Below are 22,798 nucleotides of genomic sequence, written 5' to 3'. Positions count from 1 at the left end.
GCTTGTGACATTGTCGGCGGCAGGGTCCCTCTGTCCCTTGCCTCATTGAAAACCCTCGCCAAGACCGGGCCCACCAGCTCAGAGAACTTCCTATAAAACTCTACTGGGTATCCATCCGGCCCCGGGGACTTCCCCGACTGCATGGCCTTTAGGCCCCCCAATACCTCCTCTACTCTAATCGGGGCCCCCCAGCTCTTCCACTCGCCCCCCCCCAACTGTTGGGAATGTTAACCCATCCAGAAACCTTTTCATCCCCTCCGGTTCTTCTACGGCTCCGAAGTATACAGCTTACGATAGAAGTCCCGGAATACCCTATTCAATTCTGCCGGATCCTCCACTTTGTGCCCCCCTCGTCCCTCACTCTACCTATTTCCCTGGCCGCCTCCCTCCTCCTAAGTGCTGCGCTAACAGTCTGCTAGCCTTTTCCCCATACTCGTACACCACTCCCCTCGCCTTCCTAAGCTGTTCCACGGCCCTGCTCGTGGATAGTGCCCCCAGTTCCGCCTGTAGCCTCTGCCTTTCCCTGAGTAAAACCTCCCCCGGGGACTCCGCGTGCTCTTCATCTATCCGGCCCATTTCCCTGACCAATCTATCCATCTCTGCCCGGTCTGCCTTGGCTCTATGGGCCCCAATTGAAATCAGCTCCCCCCGCACTACTGCCTTTAGCGCCTCCCACACGGTCGCCGCTGAGACCTCCCCAGTGTCATTCACCTGCAGGTAATTTTTTATACATTTCCGAAGCCTCTCGCAGATCCCCTCCTCCGACAGCAGTCCCACATCTAGCCTCCATTGCGGGCGTTGATAACTCGCTCCCCCGAACTGCAGGTCCACCCAATGCGGGGCATGGTCTGAAATGGTAATTGCTGAGTATTCCGTGTTCTTTACCTCCCCCCTACAGTCCCTGCTTAGCACAAAGAAATCTATCCTGGAATATACTTTGTGGACGTGCGAGTAGAATGAGTAGCCCCTTCCTGTTGGCTGTCCCTCCCTCCAGGGGTCCACTGCCCCCATTTGCTCCATAAACCCTTTCAGCTCCCTTGCCATTGCTGAGAGTCTACCCGTTCTGGGACACGACCGATCCAAAGTCGGGTCAAGGACCATGTTAAAGTCCCCTCCCATTATTAGCCTGCGAGAATCCAAGTCCGGATCTTCCCCAGCACTCTTTTAATGAAGTCCACGTCATCCCAGTTCGGGCATATATATTCACCAGCACCACTCTTCTCCCCTCCAGCCTGCCCCGTACCATCAGGTATCTGCCCCCCCTGTCTGCGGATATGCCCTCTGCCTCAAATTGCACACGCTTGTTGATCATGATTGCCACCCCTCTGGACTTCGAGTCCAAGTCCGAGTGGAAGACCTGGCTAATCCAGCCCTTCCTTAGCCTGGTCTGGTCTGACACTTTCAGATGTGTCTCCTGCAACATAATTACGTCCGCCCTCAGGGCCCGCAAGTGCGCGAACACCCGCGCCCTCTTAACCGGCCCATTCAGTCCCTTGACGTTCCAGGTGATCAGCCTGGTTGGGGGGCACATCCCACCCCCCCCCACCCCGCCGGTCAGCCATAGCCTTTCTCGGGCCAGCCCCTGACCCGTGCGTCGCGCCCTTCCTGGCCCGCCCTATAGCTGCCTCCACCCTCGACCTCCTTTCCAGTGCCTATTTCAAGTCCCTCTCCCGTCAGCAGAACAACCCCCCCCTCCCCTAACCCCATCCCCCGATACCCCCACCCCTGCCATCTACTGGCTGTAGCTTTCCCCCCCATCTGACTTCCTTGACTAGCCAATCTGCTAGCCCGGTGACTCAACACTCCGGCGCCTTCCTGTCCCATTCCCCTTGTTTCCTCCCGCCCTCCTCCCCACCCACTGGGGCAAGCCGGTTCAAGTGTCTTCCGCGGCTGCACAAAAAGCCCAAACCGAAAAGAAAAAAAAAAAAAGGGAAAAACATAGAAAAAAGAGAAAAAGCACATAAATGTCCATGAACAAAGGAAAGAGTCTCAAATGTTCCGCTTGGCCCCATTGGCCCAGCAAACCGTTGAGCAGCAGTCCAGGCACATTCGGCGTTCCTCCCCACAGAAATCCTCGGGCCCTAATTGCGTCCTTGGGGCCTCCTTTCGAGACCAGCCCCAGGTCCCTCACAAAATCCATCGCTTCTTCGGGCTCGGAAAAATAGTGGTGTTGACCCTGGTGCGTGACCCATAGCCGAGCTGGGAACAGCAGACCAAACTTCACGTGCTTCTTGAACACACCTCCTTGACATTCTTAAAGGCTGCTCGCCGCCGAGCCACCTCCTGGCTTAGGTCCTGATAGATGCGGAGCACACTGTTATTCCACGTGCTGCTCCTGGCGCTCTTTGCCCACTGCAGCACCCGCTCCTTGTCCACGAACCTGTGGAACCTAATCACCATCGGGCGGGGGGGTCCGCCCAGCCGCCCCTGTCTTGCCTGCACCCTGTGTGCCCCCTCCAGCTCCAGCGGTCGCGGAAAGGCTTCGGCCCCATCAGCTGCTTCAGCAGGTCTGCTACAAACGCTGCAGCATCAGCTCCCTCCGCCCCCTCCGGGAGGCCGACCATCCTCAGATTGTTCCTGCGGACTCTATTCTCCAGCTCCTCCACTCTGTCCAGCAGTCTTCTCTGCCGCTCTTTCAGGCCGTCCACTTCTAGCGCTGCAACCGTTTGCGCATCCGCCTGCTCCTCCACCGCTTCTCCCAGCTCCTTAACTTTAACATCCTGGGCGTCCAGCCTCTGGTTCAGCTGATCCACCGCTTTCTGGATTGGGTCCAAGCTGTCCCGCTTCAGCGCTTCAAAACTGGACTTCATTACCTGGAGCATGTTATCCAGCGCCAGCTGGATTGCTGAGTCCGGGTTCCGTGTGTCCGCCATCTTAGGTCCCAGGTAATTTCTTCCGGTCCTTGTCTCTGTCCCTTTTTCTCCTTCTTCTTCTGCTTTCTGGAATCCCGCTGTTCCATATGCCGCAGCCCGCTCCTCAGCGCCTCCGCTGCCGCTTTCCTTCGCCCAGCTCCTTCAATTTTACCTCTTGGGCGGAGTTTAACACAAATAAGTGTGAGATTATCCATTTTGGTTGGAAAAATGGAAATGCAACTTATTATTTAAATGGAGAAAAACTTCAGAGTACTTCAGTGCTGAGGGTTCTGGGCGGCCTTGTGCATGAATCACAGAAAACTAGTATGCAGGTGCGGCAGGCAAAAAGGAGACAAATGGAATTTTGGTCTTATAGGCAAAGGAATATAGGGCGAGATTCTCCCAAACGGGAGAAATCGTAAGGCTGGCGTCAAACCCGGGCGGGTTTGACGCCAGCGCGCCCCTTCCCGACCGGGAACCGATTCTGGTCCCCGGTCGGGGCTAGCAGCCCGACGCCGTAGGCTCAGGCATGACGGGCTTAACGAATATCGTTAAGCCCGCTTGCCGGAGTTAGCGCCGGCTGACGCGTCATATGACGTCAGCCGCGCATGCGCGGATTGGAAGACTCCAACCCGCGCATGCGCGGATGACGTCATCACGTATTTGCGCGAAACCCGCGCATGCGCGGCCGGGTTGCCCCTCAGCCGCCCCGCGAATGGATACTGCGGGGCAGCGGAAAGAGAAAGAGTGCGCGGGCATCGGGCCCGCTGCCCGCGATCGGTGCCCACCGATCGCGGGCCCATGGCACCCTTGGCACGGCCGTGGTACAGCCGTGCCAATCGGTGCCATGGTTATGAAAAGTGAGTTTGTGACGCCGTTTTTACGAACGGCCAGACCAGGTGTGTTTGCCGTTCGTAAAAACGGCGTAAAGGGCTGGGACTTCGGCCCATCGAACAGCTGTGAATCGCTGCCGGCCGTAAAAAAAAACGGCGGCAGCGATTCGGGTCGGGAGTTGGGTGGGGGGTGGGGAGAATAGCAGGAGGGCGGGAAAAATGTCGGGAAGGCCCTCCCGCTATTCTCCGACCCGTCGTGGGGGTCGGAGAATTTCGCCCATAGTATAAGTAGGGAAGTGTTTCTGCAACTTTACAAGGGATTGGTGAGAAAACACCTGGAGTACTGTATCAGTTTTGGTCCCCTTATTTGAGGAGGGATTTAGTTGCATTAAAGGTAGTTCAGCGGACGTTCACTAGAACAATTCCAGAAATGAAGGGTTTGTCTTCTGAAGAGAGTTTGAGCAGTTTAAGCCTATACTCTCTCAAGTTTAGAAGAGAGGAGATCGAATTGAGGTATACAAGATGATAAAAGGTATTGACAAAGTAGACGTAAAGCGGATGCTTCCTCTTGAGGGCATCTGGAATGAGAGGTCATAGTTTTAGAATAAGGGGTAGCAGATTTAAAACAGAGATGAGGAGAAATTACATCTTTTAAAGGGTCGTGAATCTGTGGATTTCACTACTCCAGAGTGCGGTGGATGCCAAGACATTGAGCAAATTTAAGCAGATAGACAGATTTTTAATTAGTAATGGGTTATTGGTTATGGAGAAAAGGAGGAAAGTGGAGTTGAGGACGAAAGGAAATCAGCCATGATCATATTGAATTGCTGACCAGGCTTGAGGAACTGAATTGCCTACTGCTACTCTTTGTTCTTATGTTCTAATTGGTAGTCACATGGAAAAATGTGGGTTGATTAGGAAGAACTAGCATGGATTTTAAAATATATATATTTTATTCTCCTTTTTCACATTTCTCCCAAATTTACACCCACCAACAATAAACGATAATCAGCAACCAATATGTCAATCCCCATATCAATAACAACGATCCCATCCTCCCACCAAACCCCAAACATTAGCCCGCATGTTTACATAAACAAATGACAAAAAGGAATCAGGAATCATCCATAGTCACCATTAACACACAGAGTCCCCCTCCCCCCCCAACCTCCACCCATCCCACCCAACTAATATTCAATGTTATCCAGTTCACGGTCTTTCCCAGGTGGCTCTGACCTGTACAACCTCTCATAAAACTCCTCAAAACCTTGTTAATCAGATCCGGAGCCACTGCCAACTTCCCTGCTCTATCCCTCACCTGAAGAATTTCCCTTGCCACTGCTTCCCTCCGGAGCTGACCTGCTAACATACCTCACCTTATCTCCATGTTCATAAACTGCACCCCTTGCTCGTCGCATTTGGCGCACCACCTTCCTGGTGGACAGTCGGTCGAAGCTTGCCTGTAGTTCCTCCCTCTTTTCCAGCTTCGCTGGGTCCCCATCTTCTGCATAATTCCTATCTACCTCCAACATCTCATCTATTACCCTCTGCTGCTCCAGCCTCTACTCTTTGTCCACACTGGCCTCAAACAAAATTACCTCACCCCTCACCATCGCCCTGAGAGAATCCCAGACAACTGCCTTCGACACCTCACCCATACAGTTGAAGCCTACATATTCCTTAATTACCTTTTCAATTTTCTCACAGAACACTTGGTTCCCCAAAAGTCCCGACATCCAATTTCCACCCTGGCCTCTGCACTACCCCCTTCTCCAGTACAATATCCACCCAATGCGGAGCATGATCTGACACTGCAATTGCCGAGTATTCCGACCCCTTAACCCCAGCCAGCAAAGCCTTCCCCACCACAAAAAGTCGATCCGCGAGTATACCTTATGGACTGCTGAGAAAAACGAGTACTCCCGTTCCCTTGGGTGCAGAAACCTCCAAGGGTCCATCCCTCTCATTTCCACCATTAGCCCAGCCAGCGCCTTGCCCCCTCACCCCCCCCCCCCGGATCGGACCAGCAAGCTCGGCCGTGATCTGTCCAATCTTGGCTCCTGCACCAAGTTTCAGTCCCCCCCCACAATCAGTTTGTGTGTGTCCAAGGCGGGGATGGCCCAAACACCTTCTTCGCGTATCCCACATCGTCCAAATTGGGACCGTATACACTAACTGCGCCACTAATCTCCCCTCCAGCGCCCCTGTCACAATCACATATCTACTCTACTGATCTGCCACCACTTTCTCCATCTGGAAGCGTACTCTTTTGCTGGCCATTACCGCTACCCCTCGAGCCCTTCCGTCAAATCCAGAGTGAAACACCTGACTAGTCTCACCTGGTCCTTCACCCTCAAGTGAGTCTCCTGCAGCATTGCCACATCAGCTTTCAAACTTTTAAGATGCGCAAGCACCCTTGACCTCTTGACCGGACCTCCTAACCCCCTCACATTCCACGTGACTATCCGAACTGGGGGTTTCTCACACCCTCCCCCCCCCACCCTTCTTATCCACCATTGTCATACCACCAGGCTCTGCCCCATAAGCCTGACCCACCCTATCCATTATTAACATCGAACTCCTTCCACCCCTCCCTAGAACCCCCCCTACATTTCCCCTTGAAAAAAACATCTCCCAGCATCAAACCCTCCCCCCCTCTCACTCGCCTCGTAGGCCCATTGAAACCTGCTATCCAGGCTCCAATGTCCGCAGCCTTCCTCTCACCTCACCTCCGTTCACTAGCCGACTTTAGTTAGCTAGCGCGGGTGGCTCCCCCCGCCAAGATATATCGTCCCCTCCCACCCAGTCCCAGAGAAAGAAAAAAACAAAAAACAATAATCCAACCCATACAATTCACTAAAATCAGATATAAACCGTCGCAGCACAGAACGCCAATCAACCCGACCATTAACTTGAACTCTGTAACAATGCAAAGAGAAGTAATTATAATACACCTCAGTTAAAAGAAAGTTGTCACATTTATACATTTTCCAGCTGCCCAAATACAGTGCACAGTCTCTGTTCCAGCTCCGCTCTTCACGTCTGTCCTAAGCCTTCTGCCCTCAAGAACACCTCAGCTGCCTCCGCTGTGTCGAAATAAAAGTCTTTGGTATCATACACTACCTTCAGCTTCGCCGGGTACACCATACCAAATCGCACCCCCTTTTCGTACATTGCCGCCTTCACTCGCCCGAACATCACTTGTCGTTTTGCCAACTCCACCGTCAAGTCCTGGTAGATCCAAACTACAGCACCATCCCACTGCACCCTCGCGCTTCTGATTCGCCCAGCTTAAACACCTTTTCCTTCATGCAGTACTTATGGAAGCAGATAATTACTGCTCTTGGCGGCTTGTTCACTTTGGTCTTCGGCCGTAATGACCGATGAGCTCGGTCTAGCTCGTACTGGGAGAGGTTCTCACCTTCCATTAGCTCTGCCAACTTCTTAGCGAAGTATTCTGTTGGCCTTGGGCCCTCTGTCACTTTGGGCAAGCCCACAATTCTCAAATTGTGCCGCCTTGAGCGTTCTCCAAGTCCTCGAGCTTTGCTCGGAGTCCTCTGTTGACCTCCACCAACCCTCCGCAGCTCATCCCCCATTGAGGTGAACTGGTCGCTGTGCTGTGACACGGCCTCCTCCACTTCCTTTATCTTCTCGCCCTGCTCTCTTACCTCGGCTGATGTTTTTGCCACAGCTACCCTCACCGCGCAATTGCTTCCTCCACCAATGACTTCAACGCGACCGCCGTCTCCTTCCTCAAGGCCTCCATGTGCCTCACAAACTGTTTTTACAGCTCCACCGCCATCACCTCGGTCATCTTCTCCACCGTAAGTAGTGCAGCCCACCATGCCGTTCGCTTCCGCCATCTTGTCAGCACTTTTGCTCGTCCTCTCATTCAGCGCGAGCCTGCATTTCCTCCTTTCTTCGACGCTGCTCTTCGCATCCTTTAATGGCTTATTGTTTTTCCTTTCTTTTTCCCCCTTTGCACCCTTCTGTCATTCATTAATCTGTTCAACTAGCATTGATTTCTAAAGTGTAAATTGTGTTTAACTAACTTGCTGGAGTTTTTTGAGCAGATAACAGAAATAGTCGATCAGGGGTAATGCTGTTGATGTGTGTATGGAATTTCAAAAGGCATTCTATACAGTGACACACAACACACAAGTGAGAAAGGTTATAGCTCATGGATTAAAAGGTACTGTAGCAGTATGGATGCCATATTGTCTAAATAATAGGAAGCAGAAAGTAATGGTCAATTAATATTTTCGGGCTGAAGGAAGGTTTGTAGTAGTGTTCCCAGGGGTCGGTATTAGTCTTTCCTGATATATATTAATGATCTGGAACTTGGTGTGTGCAGGGAATGGTTTGCGGATGATACAAAACTTGACAGCATTGTAAACTGTGAAGAGGACAATGCAGAACTTCAAAAGAACATAGACAAGTGTTTGACTGGGCAGATAGGTGATAGATAGATTTCAATGCAGTGAAGTGTGAGATGATGCATTTTGGTAGAAAGAACCTAGTAGGAAAGCAATATAAAATACGGGGTAAAATTTTTAAGGGGATGCAGGAGCAAAGGTGTATATGTGCGTAGAACACTGGAAGGTGGCAGGGGGCAGCATGGTGGCACAGTGCTTAGCACTGCTACCTCACAGCACCAGTGACCCGGGTTCAATTACTAGGTGGGGTTACGGAGTTGCAGGGATAGGGTGAAGAGCCTTATTTAGGGGCTCTTTCAGAGTGTCGGTACTGACCCGATGGGCTGAATGGCCGACTGCACTGTAGCGATTCTATGATTCCATAACAGGTGGAGAGAGCAGTTAATAAAGCATGTAGTATTCTGGGCTTTAGAAAGAGTGGCATAGAATACAAGAGCAAGGAGTTATGCTGAATTTATACAAGACATCAGATGGACCTCAGCTGGAGTATTATGTACAGTTCTGGGTGCCACAGTATAGGAAGGATGTGAACACATTGGAGAGAGTTCAGAACAGGTTTACAAGAATGGTTCAGGGATGAGAAACTTGAGTTTGAGGATAGATTGAAGAGGTTGGGATTATTCTCCTTGGAGAAAGAAGGCTAAGAGGAAATTTGATAGAGATGTTCAAAATCAAGAGAGGGCTGGACAGAGTAGTTAGGGAGAATGTGTTCCCGCATGTAAAATGATCAAGAAGGAGAGGGTTTAGATTTAAAGTGATTTACAAAAGAAGCAAATGTGATCTAAGAAAAAAAGTCACACAGCTAGTGGTTCAGACCTGGAATGCACTGTCTGGAAGTGTGGTGGAGGCAGTTTCAATTGAGGCATTCACGAGGGCATGAGATGATTATTTGAATAGAAATAATGTGCAGGGGTATGGGGAAATGAAAAGGAAATGGCACTAAGTCAGGATTCTCATTTGGAGAGTTAGTGCAGACATGATGGGCCAAATGGCCTCCTGTGTTGTGGCAATTCTATGAACTGATTGTTCATCATATTGCTATGTGTGAAACCTTACTTTATGCAAATTTCTGTGTTTGCCTGTATAACAACATTCGCTGTGCTGTCAAAGTAATTGCTGACTGTGAAATCTTCACTTTTGGCTGTATTAAAGCTCAGATTTTGAACATTTTGACTCAAGATTGAATGAAAAATAAGTGTTTTTATTGACATTTCATTATTTACATTAGTGTATACAGAACATACTGGGAAAAACATGGTAATACAATAACGAAGAAAAACGTAGCAAGCTAACAGCGAATGGAAAACACACATGAAATAAGCTAATAAGTTAATATACACATATCAATACAACTACTACAGCAAAGAGTAACCATGGTCTATTTACATTGCCTCAATTGGTTATGGTGAGTATGCAGATGACTTTATTCTCTGAGCCCTTTCATTTCTCAGTGTTTCCTGGGCCAAACCTCCACCATGTACTTCCACCATGGTGTGGCTGTTCTGTTGATGGTACAGAACAAACCTAAGGATAGTTATGGAAGCATAAGAAACATTAGCTGAAACTGTGCACCAGTTATCATTAAAGTTGGTGTATGAGTCAACCTCAAAAAGATTATTCCAAAAGCAGGGGTCAACCTATACATTAAATTAGTATGCCATGGTTTATTGAATAAATGAGTTGTACCTTTAACCACAATGAAAGTATTTTAAAACCTGTCAAATTAATTTGTCTTCAACATCAAATGCAAAGAATTCATCAAATTATTTCTGAGTCGCTTAGGCCTTGGCATCATCACAAGGATCCCACTCTGGATCAGATGTGAGGCTTTCAGTTTCAGGTTCATCCATTAAATACATGAATAGGATGGAATAGAGGGATATGGTGCCCAGAAGGGTTAGGGGGTTTTAGTTCAGACGGGCAGAATGGTCAATGCAGGCTTCAAGGGCTGAAGGGCCTGTTCCTGTGCTGTAAATTTCTTTGTTCTTTGTTCTTTTACAACAAATTATCTTCCCCCCCCCCATCCGTTAAATTGGATATTCTGCATTTTGAATGATCTGATGTCAGCTGTGTGATTATAGCATCCCATGATTGATGACGTAACTACTCATAAGATTAAATGGGGCAACACACAGAATCTCCTATCTATTCCCCTAACCATTGAGTCTCCATCACTATTGCTTTTCTATTCTCCCCTTCCCTTCTGAGCCCCAGAGTAGGACTCAGTGCCAGAGACCTGGCCGCTAGGGCCTTCCCCCAGTAGATCATCCCCCCAACAGCATCCAAAATGGTATACTTGTTTTGAAGGGGAATGGCCATGAGGGATCCCTGCACTGTCTGCCCGTTCGTTTTCTTTCCCCTGACTGTAATCCAGCTACTCTTGTCCTGTACCTTGGGTGTGGCTACCTCCTTGTAACTCTTCTCTATTACCCCCTCTGCCTCCCGGATGATCTGAAGTTCATCCAGCTCCAGCTCCAGTTCCCTAACACGGTCTCTGAGGAGCTGGATTTCGGTGCACTTCCTGCAGTTATAGTCAGCAAGGGACACCGGTGGAGTCCTTCACCCCCACATCCTACAGGAGGAGCATGCAACTGCCCTAGCCTCCATCCCCTCTTACCTTACAGAATACAGCTGCACTGTGAACCAGCTGGAACTCCGTCCTCCGACTCTGCTCCCAGTCAGCTGCACTCTCTGTAAACTCCCGGCTCCCTTCACGCTCTTTGAGGAAATGTCGGAAATGAAATGAAAGGAGCTCATTACTCCCTCCTCACCTAACTCCCTCAGTCACCAAACTCACACTATAGCACTCAAATGCATCCAAATTCAGCACTCCCTCAGTCACCAAACTCTCACTATAGCTCTCAAATGCATCCAAATTCAGCACTCCCTCAGTCACCAAACTCTCACTATAGCTCTCAAATGCAACCAAATTCAGCATTCCCTCAGTCATCAAACTCTCACTATAGCACTCAAATGCACCCAAATTCAGCACTCAGTGCAAACCTCAGCACTCAAGTGCAACCATTTATCATAGAATGTCACACAGAGACAGGGGGGACAGATGGAGCTAGCTGCCCCATGATTTTCTGGCCAGGACGTTTTGGTGGAAGAGAAGAGCATATCTCTATCCTGCTGGACTGCAGTAATGCTCCTGCAACAAATAAAAGGCCTGGATTCAAATAGCAGCTGTATTGGGCACAGGAGAGACCTATCAGCATTTGTGGATTCAGTGCAGGAAAACGATTCAGTGACCTGCAGCATTCCGGCAAGATGGGTAGTTTTGACTCCTGCACACAGAGCTCAAGGGAAGGGACATATATAATCTTGCATCTAAGAGGCAAGACATGACATATACCTTTATTTCTGCATTGAGGCTTAATAGAATCATAGAATTTACAGGCAGAAGGAGGCCATCAGATTGCACGGCCCTTGGAGAGAGCAACCCACTTAAGCCCACGCCTCCATCTTACCCCCATGACCACACCTAATCTTTTTTGGACACTAAGGGTAATTTATCATGGCCAATTCACCTAACCTGCACATCTATGGACTGTGGGAGGAAACAGCAGCACCCGGAGGAACCCCACACAAACACAGGGAGAATGTGCAGACTCCGCACAGACAGTGACCCAAGCTGGGAATCGAACCTGGGACCCTGGAGCTGTGAAGCAACTGTGTTAGCCACTGTGCTACCGTGCTGCCCACTTGTAGGTGTGCACAGGCTTGTAGGTGTACACAGCTCATGGAGGTGCACATAGACATGTGAATGAGCACTGTGAAGCACAAAAAACAATGAAGAGGACATTCTCTCCATACACTATATATCAAGCTAATATAAATTCATATTGTCTTTGTAATCTGTCACAAGACTAGCCCCTTTACTTTTTAAAATATCACTTTTCAACTTTCAACAGACTGGAAATTTTGCGATTTAAATTATTTAAGAAGGCAAGGTAGAAACTAGGAATTAAAAACTAGAACCAGAGGACACCATCTCAGATTAAACGGACGATCCTTTAAAACAGAGATGAGGAGGAATTTTTTCAGCCAGAGGGTGGTGAATCTGTGGAACTCTTTGCCGCAGAAGGCTGTGGAGGCCCATTCACTGAGAGTCTTTAAGACAGAGATAGATAGGTTCTTGATTAATAAGGGGATCAGGAGTTTATGGGGAGAAGGCAGTAGAATGGAGATGAGAAAAATATCAGCCATGATTGAATGGCGGAGCAGACTCGATGGGTCAAGTGCCTAATTCTACTCCTATGTCTTATTGTCTCATGGTCTAAGATCACCTCCAAGGTGAAGATGAAAAAGATGGGGGGAAAAATATGAAAAAACAAACAAACCCCTCATGGGAGTGCGAAGATCCATGGAAACTCATCACTGCAAAAGGAAGAGACATTAAAATACAAAGTGCTGGATACTGAACAATGGCTACCACAGACCTGTCCGAACACAAACCCCATAGAAATACACAATGGGTGAAGTATTACAGGACAGGTTGCAGTCACTGAGGAGAGATTACAAATGACATAGGGGAGTGTCAAGAAAGCTTTCAGAAGAGGAACAAGGAAGAAAGCTGTTCTTTTTCCTCTCTCTTTCAGAACAAGTACATTAACTGGTTCAGAAGTTAACTCTGCTAGAAATATACCACTGAATCAAGATATTGTGATAATTGCAACATATTTTGCATCTGACCACATGCACAAAACTAGGTAATCCAAATCGGCCACAACAATTAAAAATCTATGCCTCATGGACAGACAGAGGATACTTATTGCATATTATGTGAACTATTCTTAATTGAAATTTTGCTTCTCTTATTTTGATACCTATTTGTACGTGATGGTCCATTTTTATCATATTTTCCATTTGAACTGAAGAGAACCTTGTTGCATCCTTCTTACTCACAGCATAAATAGTTAAATACATTCTGATTTGAAAAAGGCATATGCTCATGATAAAGAAACTTAAACCTCTGTTGTGACCAACCAAAGAGATTGAATAAAAGGACCAAGTTCATGCCTTCTTACCTGGCCATAACTATTTGAAAACCGTGATGAATGGCATGGACTGGAGTTGGTCAGCCTGGCTGAGACGTATCTGACCCATAGAACAGATGGCCATGGAGATTGCCAGTATAGGGATTGTGGTGTCAATCTCTTTAAGACAGAACAGCAGAAGAGGGCCACCTAGTTTGAACGATCAACGGGGACCGAAAGCGAGTGGTTCCCCAGAGGATGGAGTCCTTTCTTGGGCAGAGTATGCCTGGAAGCCATGTAGTAAGCATGTAAGGACTGGAGCATCCGGGCTCCAAGACAGCCTCGGGCTGCAAACCCCTGTACATAGTTTTCTCTTCACCAATAAATACATTTTTTCCTACGAAGCCTTAAGTGCCGCTACATAATGGCCAGGAAAAAACAGCTGATTGTTGGTGATCATCGTTAGCTGTGATAAAGGTAGTGTTGAAACCACCTTGGCACATGGATGTCATGCTGTCACTTCGGTGAACAGAAGGGGATATTGGCATGAAAGGGCTTGCAAGATTTGGGTTGAGTCGTAAGGGTAGTACAAACATGGTTAAGGTGATGACATGCATCACAGCATGTATTCACAATTAGAATATTATGCCTAAATAATATTTGTGTCTCATACAAGTTCCAGCTCTGCTCTCTCACCCACCTGGGGCAGATCATCCCTCAGACCAGCCAGCCCAGGTCTGCGCAGGTCACTGTTTAGGCTGAAGGTACCGAGAGCTCCACAACACTCTCATCTTCCTCCGCAGCCGCTCCGCTAGAGCCCTCATCTTCTGCGTATAGAACATAGAACAGTACAGCACAGAACAGGCCCTTTGGCCCTCAATGTTGTGCCGAGCAATGATCACCCTACTCAAACCCACGTATCCACCCTATACCAGTAACCCAACAACCCCCCCCCCCCCCTTAACCTTACTTTTTAGGACACTACGGGCAATTTAGCATGGCCAATCCACCTAACCCGCACATCTTTGGGACTGTGGGAGGAAACCGGAGCACCCGGAGGAAACCCACGCACACACGGGGAGGACGTGCAGACTCCGCACAGACAGTGACCCAGCCGGGAATCGAACCTGGGACCCTGGAGCTGTGAAGCATTTATGCTAACCACCATGCTACCGTGCTGCCCGTATGTGCCAGTGACCATGGCTATCCTCGCAGACATGCAACGGCTGCAGTCTGAAGGCCATCCCAACAGGTGCCTCCACAATAAGATAGGCTACAACGGTCCTTGTTGCCATTTAGACAGAGAAGTTAAAAGATTGTCTCCACCTCCTGCAAGGCAACATGGGGGCATTATATAAGTATGAGAGCGAAGGGTTCCATCTCGCCAGGAGCACTAATGGATTCACTGTAGTCACACTTTTCACGATAAATATACCACATTTAAGTATCTCTTTGATATTTTTACTTACAATTACACATGACTGTACACTAGAGAAATCAGAAAGAATGGTAATATTTTGAAGGAGATTCTTATCAGTGATAAGGAGGGCAGCATGCTGCGGTCCATCTTGACATGCCGTCACCAGGAAGTTGTCGGCTGATTTCCAATGCTTCAGAAGGCTTCTCCTTTATATCATATCTGTTATATCATATCAGATTTCAGTGTTCAAAGGCTCAAGCACTAAAATATTCCTTGTACCTTCCACTATCCATCCAAGGTTGACTTAAGGTAGATTCAATAACCAGACTCTGTGAACAGATACTGACTGGGCAGCAGATGCTTCGGACGTATTTGTGCTGGGTGCAGTGTTACACATTGACCGAGGTGTTGGCATCGCAGCTAGAGATGTTGTGGTGGGAAAAATGAAAACTCAGAAACAATCAGTCATGAATAAGAGCAAGTTCGTTTATTTCTTAACTCTGCAGAGGACACGTTCCTCTACCACAGGAGAAAGAGGAAGGTGCGCCGAGCGCCGCAACCTTCAGTCTTTATACATTCAAAAGATAAGCAGGTTAAACACAGGCATTCATGTAGACAATGGCTGGCTTTCTCTTCTTACTACTGTAGTATTTCTCCATTCCATATAAGGAGTTGTTTTTCTCCTGGCTTTACTATCTCGTCCTTCATACAGCTGGCATATCAGTTTCTCTCTCTCTCTAACCTTGCACACACACAACACACACAAAAGCCTGCAGCTTTAGTTAATCACACTATTAGCAGTTATTCAATATTAAGTATTAAAATTGTCCATTACAATTCCCTCCTTTTTGTCATCTTAATGACAACATCTAGCAAAATTTTAATCGCAGCCAGTCACCTAAGCAGTATCTACATTCCCTTATTGTTAAACAAATGTTTGCTCAAAGAACATACATCAGGTAGTATCGTACTCCTTAGATTTTTCATAATACCCAGCATTAATCTTTGGTACATAAAATGGGAAACAGGTTGTCATTAAGCTATATGATACAGAGATTAGTCTATTGACAGTTGATTCTCGAATGGAGGTATCCACTGGTTTGCCTCCTCTAAGTCAACATTGTTCCCTTGCTGCTGTTGGGTCAGATAGTTTCAACATCCGGTAACTGCGGGACAGGTTTGCTATAGCTGCTTTCTGTAGGCATTGGCAGATGCATGGTCCTATACACAACAAAAACATGAACACGATTACGATTGGTATTATCACATGTATTATCCAGTACCCCCAGCCTCCCCATAACCCGGTAAACCATGCAAACCAGGAGTCATCGGCTGCTGGGGGCACTCGAATAGCCTCTTGCATGTGCTTAATGATATTGGTTATGTTCTCATGCTCATCAGGTATGTAAAAACAGCAGGACATGTTAAGCAATTTGCAGACACCCCCTCTTTCTGCTAACCGGATGTCCAGGGCCAGCCTGTGTTGAATCACGGCGGTCCTAATTGCTGTCATCTCTCCATCTACCATAGTCAGGGCTGCTTCAGTCTCGTTGGCCAGCTTCAGAACTGACCACGCCAACCCATTGATCCTTGTTGAGGGCTGCTGCTGTGCCTGTCCTCTCCTCTGGTTAATGTCACTGTAACCTCTCCAGCCCAATACGCTTTTCCCATTATCAGTTCCGCATAAGCATCATGATAAGCGACATTACCCCTTTCATGTTGACTTGTCCGTGTGAGCTGGGGATCTGGCACCCGCTTACAATGACTAGCGGAATCCACGTTGCTCTTTCTGCTACCTTTATCGCTGTCTGCGTCACAGGAGCTCCTGGAATGGTCCCAGCCACCATCTAGCTCTCCAGCTCTTCCTCCTGAAGTCTTTCAACACTACCCAATCGCCTGGCTGCAGGTCGTAGGCAACTTCCCCCTCAGCCGGTTGTGGCAGGGCTTCCTTCACTTGAGCTTGCACCTGAGATAAAATCGCAGAGAGTTTTGTACAGTAACGTAACATTTCATCCCACAATGGCTAGTCAGGGTCCTTGTGACGGGTTTTGGCCCAATTCCAGTGTTGGTTGGTCTGCCGAATAATATTTCAAATGGACTTCAATTGGCTCTACCTCTGACCCTAGTCCTCATGTACATTAGTACTACGGCAGGGTTTCCGTCCATGGTATTCCCATTTCATCGCAAACTACTTTGCTAGCTTATTTTTTCAGAGTGGCATTTTCCCTTTTCTACCGCTCCTCCACTCGCTGGATGGTATGCACAGTGTTGCCTTAGAATCAATGCCTAGGTATTCTCCTACCTGTTTAAGAGCCTGGTTTACAAATGGCGGTGCCATTATCACTGCTGATTTTCTCTGGGATGCCCCAATCGTGGAATGATTTCAGTTAACAGGGCCTTGGTTACTGCACTAGCATCTTGTTTGGCTGTAGGGAACACCTCTACCCACTTAGAGAACATGTCAACCATTATTAGGCAGTATTTCTTTCCCTTCACTTGGGGTTTGCTCAATAAAGTCCATTTGAATATGCTTGAAGGGTCTCAGTGGTTCTGGGTGCGCCCCTGGGCTTATCTTAATTCCTTCCCACATTATTGGTAGCACAAATAACACATCGCTCACAAAATTTCTGGGAGTAACTAGTAAAGCCTCTGGTGTACCAAGTGCAGCGATACTCTTGAACATCCCTCCTTTTGACACATGGTCCTTGCCGTGTGTCAACTTAGGCATAATGAGGAAATAGCGCTCTCGGTAGACATGGCTTATCATTGGGGCCGTACCATACCCTTCTTTACCTTACCCCCTGCCTTTGACCATTCTTTCTTTTCTTCCCGTGAGGCTTGTGTTTGCAGGTCTTGTATGTCCGCTGTTGGGATAGGAACTGTTAGCATTGGCATTTTACATTATCACTGATAGGTTTTTCACGCTGCTGCTTTCGCTGCCGCATCCGCCCTTGCATTTCCCTATGAGACTGGATCGTTTTCCCTGTATGTGCGTCACACTTACAGACTGCAATACACTTAGGTAAGAGGACTGCGTCCAAGATATCAGAAATCAGCCCATGGTGGGTGATTGGTTTGCCTGTTGATGTTAAGAATCCCCTATGTTTCCACAAGTTCCGAAATCATGAGTCACCCCAAAGGCATATCTACTGTCCGGTGTAGATAGTAACGGACTTGCCTTCTGCAAGTTACATGCTTCTGTAAGGGCTATTAGTTCCGCAGCTTGTGCGGAGAGGTGTCTAGGAAGCGGCTCTGCTTTAGTATGTTGTGGATGTGACTATGGCATACCCCACACAGTTCTGGCCCGCTTCTCGATCTCTGAACGCAGACCCATCCACAAACAGTTCCATGTCGGGATTTTGTAGGGGGGTATCCTGCAAGTCAAGTCGCGGACTACAAACTTCATTAGTTATAGCAACACAATCATGTGGTTCCCCATCACCTGCGGTGGGAAGAAGAGTGGCGGGGTTAAGTATGGTGCACCTTTTCACTGTAATGTTTGGCATTTCCAGCAGGACCGTGTTGTATCTTAACCACCTTGCCGCAGACATATGAGCTGTATTTTGCTCTAAAAGTAGTGAGACTACATGTGGTACCAACAAAGTTAATTCACTGTATCCCACGAATCTCTAGAGACTGCTATTGCTTTTTTTCGGCAGCTGCGACTGCTCTCAGGCAAGTAGGCAGCCCCGCTACTACTGGGTCCAATTTAGCAGAGAAATATGCCACTGGCCGAAGTTTCCCTCCGTGCTCTTGTAACAGCATGGAACGTCATGCAGCCTCGTTTTTCATCTACCGTTTGGGTAAAAGGTTTTATCTGGGTTGGGAATTCCTAGGGTCGGTGTAGACTGTAAAGCCAATTTCAAGTCGCTGAACGCCTTTTCTGCTTCTGGGGTCCAGCTGAAGTGTACTGTGGGCTTGCAAGCCCTTCCCGTGGGCTATGTCACTCAGAGGGGCTTCGAGGACGGCATAGTTGGGAATAAACATCTTACAGTATGAACGCACCCCCAAGAAGGACATTAACTGTTTTTAGTCCTGGGTTTAGGGATTTCTTGATTGCTTTCACTCTGCTTTGTCCTAAGGTCTTACCCTGTGCTGATATTAAATGTCCCAGAAACTTTACTTGTTCTTGCACGAACTGCAATATTGAAAGGCTTGCCTTGTGTCCTTCCTCAGCTAGGTGGCATAATAGTGCCAATGTGTCTTGCTCACACTGCTCCTTGGTTGGAGCTGCGATTAGACAATCGTCTACATACTGTAGGAGGGCTGATCCCGGGGATAGGATTAGTGGCTCCAAACTCTTTTTTAACGTTTCGTTGGAGATGGTGGCCGATTCACAATATCCCTGACATAACCTTGTAAATGTATAAGAACTTCCATTAAATGAAAAAGCAAACCAGTACTGACTGTCTGGGTGGAACAGGAATGCTAAAGAATGCATTAGCGAGGTCCACTACGGAGAACCACCTGCTCCCGGGTGGGATCTGTGCCAAAATGGTATATGGATTCGGAACATTAGGGGCTCTAGCCATAACAGCATCATTGACTGCCTGCAAGTCCTGTACAAACCTTCATCCCTCGGGTTCTCCCGGGAGAGTCGCCTTTTTACAGGGAAAATCGGTGTACGCACTGGTGAGTTTTTGCAGGGTACTATGACTCCCGCCTTCAATAGTGAATTGAATACGGGGGTGATCCCTTCTAACCGCTTCGGGTTTTAGCGGATACTGTGTTCTGCATGGTCTAAATCAGACTTTGGTGTAATCTTTACGGGCTCACAATCGCGTATTAGACCCACATCATGTTTTCCCTTTGCCCAAAGTATCCCCAGAACTGTCTGCAGTCGCGGTCATCGGCAGTAATTTGTACAAAACTCCAGGTTGTTCCCCTATGGCTCTGGTCCGAGGCGGGGACTATTTCCACCACTCTCTCTGCCTGAGATAGCCAGTTAAGATTCTTTTTATAAGCTCGCATACTCGTACTGAACCACACAGTTGTGTCTGAAAGCAGTGTCCAATCATTGACTTTGAGATTTTAAGGACCCACGGTCCCAAATCTTTCCCTTGTCTATTGCGCCCTTTCGCTAACGATACATGGGGTGTGACCCTTCTATTGTAAAGGGGTGTGGTACTCCCGATCTCAGACGTATTCTAGACAGGTCTATACTTGCAGCGCACCTATGCTCATCCCAATATAACTCCCGTATCAGCAGCACCTCAGACTTTTGCAACTTCCCGAACCATTCATTCTCATATCGATTATCTGGTCCCCCAAGTGAATGTGTGCGGTGCAGTGCAGATTCTCCTCGGACATAAAGTCAGTGTTAATAGGGTTAACGCGTTGCGTGCTTCTCCCATGAGTGCTCGGTTTACTGAACTCATTGCCACTGGAGTCAATCTCCATTCATAAATACATCAGAGGTCTGGCGTCAAATTTAACTCCTTGGAATGCTATTTCCTCTCCTTCCGTAACCCTTAGTCCCTCTGGGGTACTGATCAGGCTAAGTCCCAATTTTCCTATCAAATCCCGTCCCATGAGATTAATCGGGCAACACCTAGAGTGTAAAAATGCAAATTTAAACCTTTTCTCCATAATTAGTCTCACACCTTAAGGGTGCAGTAAATTGGTCTTGTATTATGACGCCAGATGCCCCGATGGAGTTCAGGTACCTCCCACTCGTCTTAATCGGTGCCTTAATTGACTAATCTGTATCACAGAGTTTCCCGCACCGGAGTCAACTAAAGACGTAAGCCTTTCCCCTTCCACAGTAATACGTACACTGGCATTCGACGATAGAATTCTTCATTATACTTAACATAAGTGCCCTCGCGGTTTAGATTCGTGCATCACACTCTCCATAGTCTATGTAAGTTTTCAAGAATGTTAGTACAAGAGGTTAGCTTAAGCGGTTCTTCATTGCAAAGCATCAAGGTTTTGGACTCACCCGCTCCTTCAGGCATACCTCCTCGTCCTCTCCTCCCCTTTGTCAATTACCATTGTCATCATCGTCTCTTGGCCCTTCTTGTCTCTTTGTTGGGCAGTCTCTTGCCCAGTGGTCCTTGCTTCCGCACGTGAAACACCCATCCGTCTTACCGCGTCCTCGCCCTCGGCCTCCCCTGCCTCTTCCTCTTGTCCGTCCTCTACCTCTTCCTCGTTGCTGACCTTCTGCAACCTGTGTCACCATCTGCATCATAGTTAGCTGTGCTTGGTGACTCTGATCCTCTCTCCTTTGTTCCACTTCGCCTTTTCTTGTGTCAGTAGCTTTTCAGTGTGTATGGCGTGTTGTTTGATTAAGTTGAGTTTCCCTGTGTCCCATGTAATACATGTATTTTTCACCTTCTTAGCGATGTCCTCACTTAATCCATTCATAAACTGTTCCGCAGATGTGCCTCATACGGAGTCACTTCAGCTGTATTCATGTCAGCTGGTGGTGTAAGTCCACTATGAGCGTTATGGACTTCTGTGAGCCGGGTCAGGTACTGGGACACAGTTTCACCGTCACGCTGCTTACACAAGGCAATTTTTGTCATGTCCATTCTTACCGGAAAGGCAGTTTGACAGGCGTCCACCAGACCTGTAACAAAGGCGTTAGAAGGCACATTATCTGCATGGTCTGGTTGAGCTTGGCGAGCTCGTACATTATCATCTGGCTAATTGTATCGGATCTTGGAGATGTCTGCGCCCAATTTCCTCCCCAATAATCGCCGCATCTCATGAGACGTGGGGCGAAACTCGAGGCAGAACTTGCGTACCTTGCCTGCAAATTTCTGGCCTCCCGCTTCTCTGGGATCCGGGAGTTGTTCATAGGCACATTCAATGTCTTTCATTGTCCACGGTCTGTGGACAAGTATCGGTTGTCCTTCCGGGCCCGCCACCTCTATCATTGGAGCATTGAGGACACTGCCGAGAAATTTACTGTCTCCTTCCCTTTCTTCGTCGCCTTTGTGATAATTAAATGGTTCTGGTGCATCTGGAAGGGCAGATTTAGGTCTGCACGACGCCTTACTTCGGGTATGGTGAGCTACTGGGAGTCAGATGTAGTCATGGTACTGATATCTGGGTAAAGGGGGGTGACGGTCAGCTCCTGACGGTAGAGTTCCCATGGACGTCTCAGGCGTTCCCCGAGGAGGTTCACTATATGGTGGAGGGCTCGGTCGCGACTGTTGGCCTGGGTTCGTGGGGGCCACTTGTGGAGGAGCCGTTGGGCGCGGGAGGCAGCCATCCAGGTCGGGATCATCCGGAATAGGGGTGACCTGAAATAGACTTAACACACTGAAGAGAGTTGGTTTTATTTGCAGTTTCTTTGGGTTTCGCCTGTGATCGTCTATTTCTTATTTCTGCCTCTGTTTTCCACATACCATAAGCCGCCCAATTTATTGTTTCTCTTTTCCTTTTGCTTTTCTTTCCACTTTCTTTTGCCCTCTCTTCTAACTGAGTTTTTAATAATTCCAATTGTCTTAAACTAAAACTTCCTCCTTCAGGAAAACCACACTCCTTCACCCAAATTTTAACTTGACTCACCGAGTCTTGTCCATAATTAGTAACCATGTATCGTATATTAGGGCTATTTAAACTTGCAGCATTTGTTTTTTTTTCCATTGCTATTACCCATGACCGGTCTCTTAATTGTGACCCAGGCTCACAGCGACCTTATCCCTTGTGACTTGATTTTCCTCCGGAGGCTCCCGCACGTAAGCGCGTGCGCTTAGGTGGCTTGGTTTTCCTAAACCAGCAAACCAATACCTATCGTTTAGGTATTTTTACAGGTCCAACCTGTTTGATAGATCCAAGTCTAAATCCACCCGTCACTGTGAGACTGTTCACCACTGTCTATAATTAATAATAGAGCAATTCCTTAACACAGATTTCAGTCCGGATCCCGGTGCTGAGGTGACACAGTAATTCCTGGTCCTCTCACGCTGATGGGCAATTGAAGCGTTTGAGATGAGGTGAAAAGCCCTCAAGGCGTCAGCGCTAACGCATCCCCGGAATCTCCCAGTGTCTGTCTCAAGCACGATGTGGAGATGCCGGCGTTGGACTGGGGTGAGCACAGTAAGAAGTCTTACAACACCAGGTTAAAGTCCAACAGGTTTGTTTCAAACACGAGCTTTCGGAGCACGGCTCCTTCTTCAGGTGAATGGAAAGGCTTGTTCCAGAAATGTTTACTAGACCACAACGTCTTCACCTTCGACAACAAATTCTTCATCCAGACGCACGGAACAGCCATGGGGACCAAATTTGCACCTCAATATGCCAACGTCTTCATGCACAAGTTTGAACA

General features: G+C 48.0%; 1 protein-coding gene across 1 annotated transcript in view; it reads left to right on the top strand.

The window, feature by feature from the left end:
* The window catches only part of kalrna (kalirin RhoGEF kinase a), a 1,222,490-nt gene that overhangs the window by 4,815 nt on the left and 1,194,877 nt on the right, over positions 1-22,798 (top strand). The window contains exon 2 of the mRNA XM_038789520.1: positions 9,350-9,526. The gene's annotated coding sequence lies outside the window, so the exon portion shown is untranslated. The remainder of the gene's footprint in view (positions 1-9,349; positions 9,527-22,798) is intronic.

This window comes from Scyliorhinus canicula, chromosome 2 (assembly GCF_902713615.1).
Source record: "Scyliorhinus canicula chromosome 2, sScyCan1.1, whole genome shotgun sequence".
Lineage (NCBI taxonomy): Eukaryota > Metazoa > Chordata > Chondrichthyes > Carcharhiniformes > Scyliorhinidae > Scyliorhinus > Scyliorhinus canicula.
The sequence above is the reverse complement of the archived record's forward strand: the minus strand, read 5'-3'. Positions and strand labels throughout refer to the sequence as shown.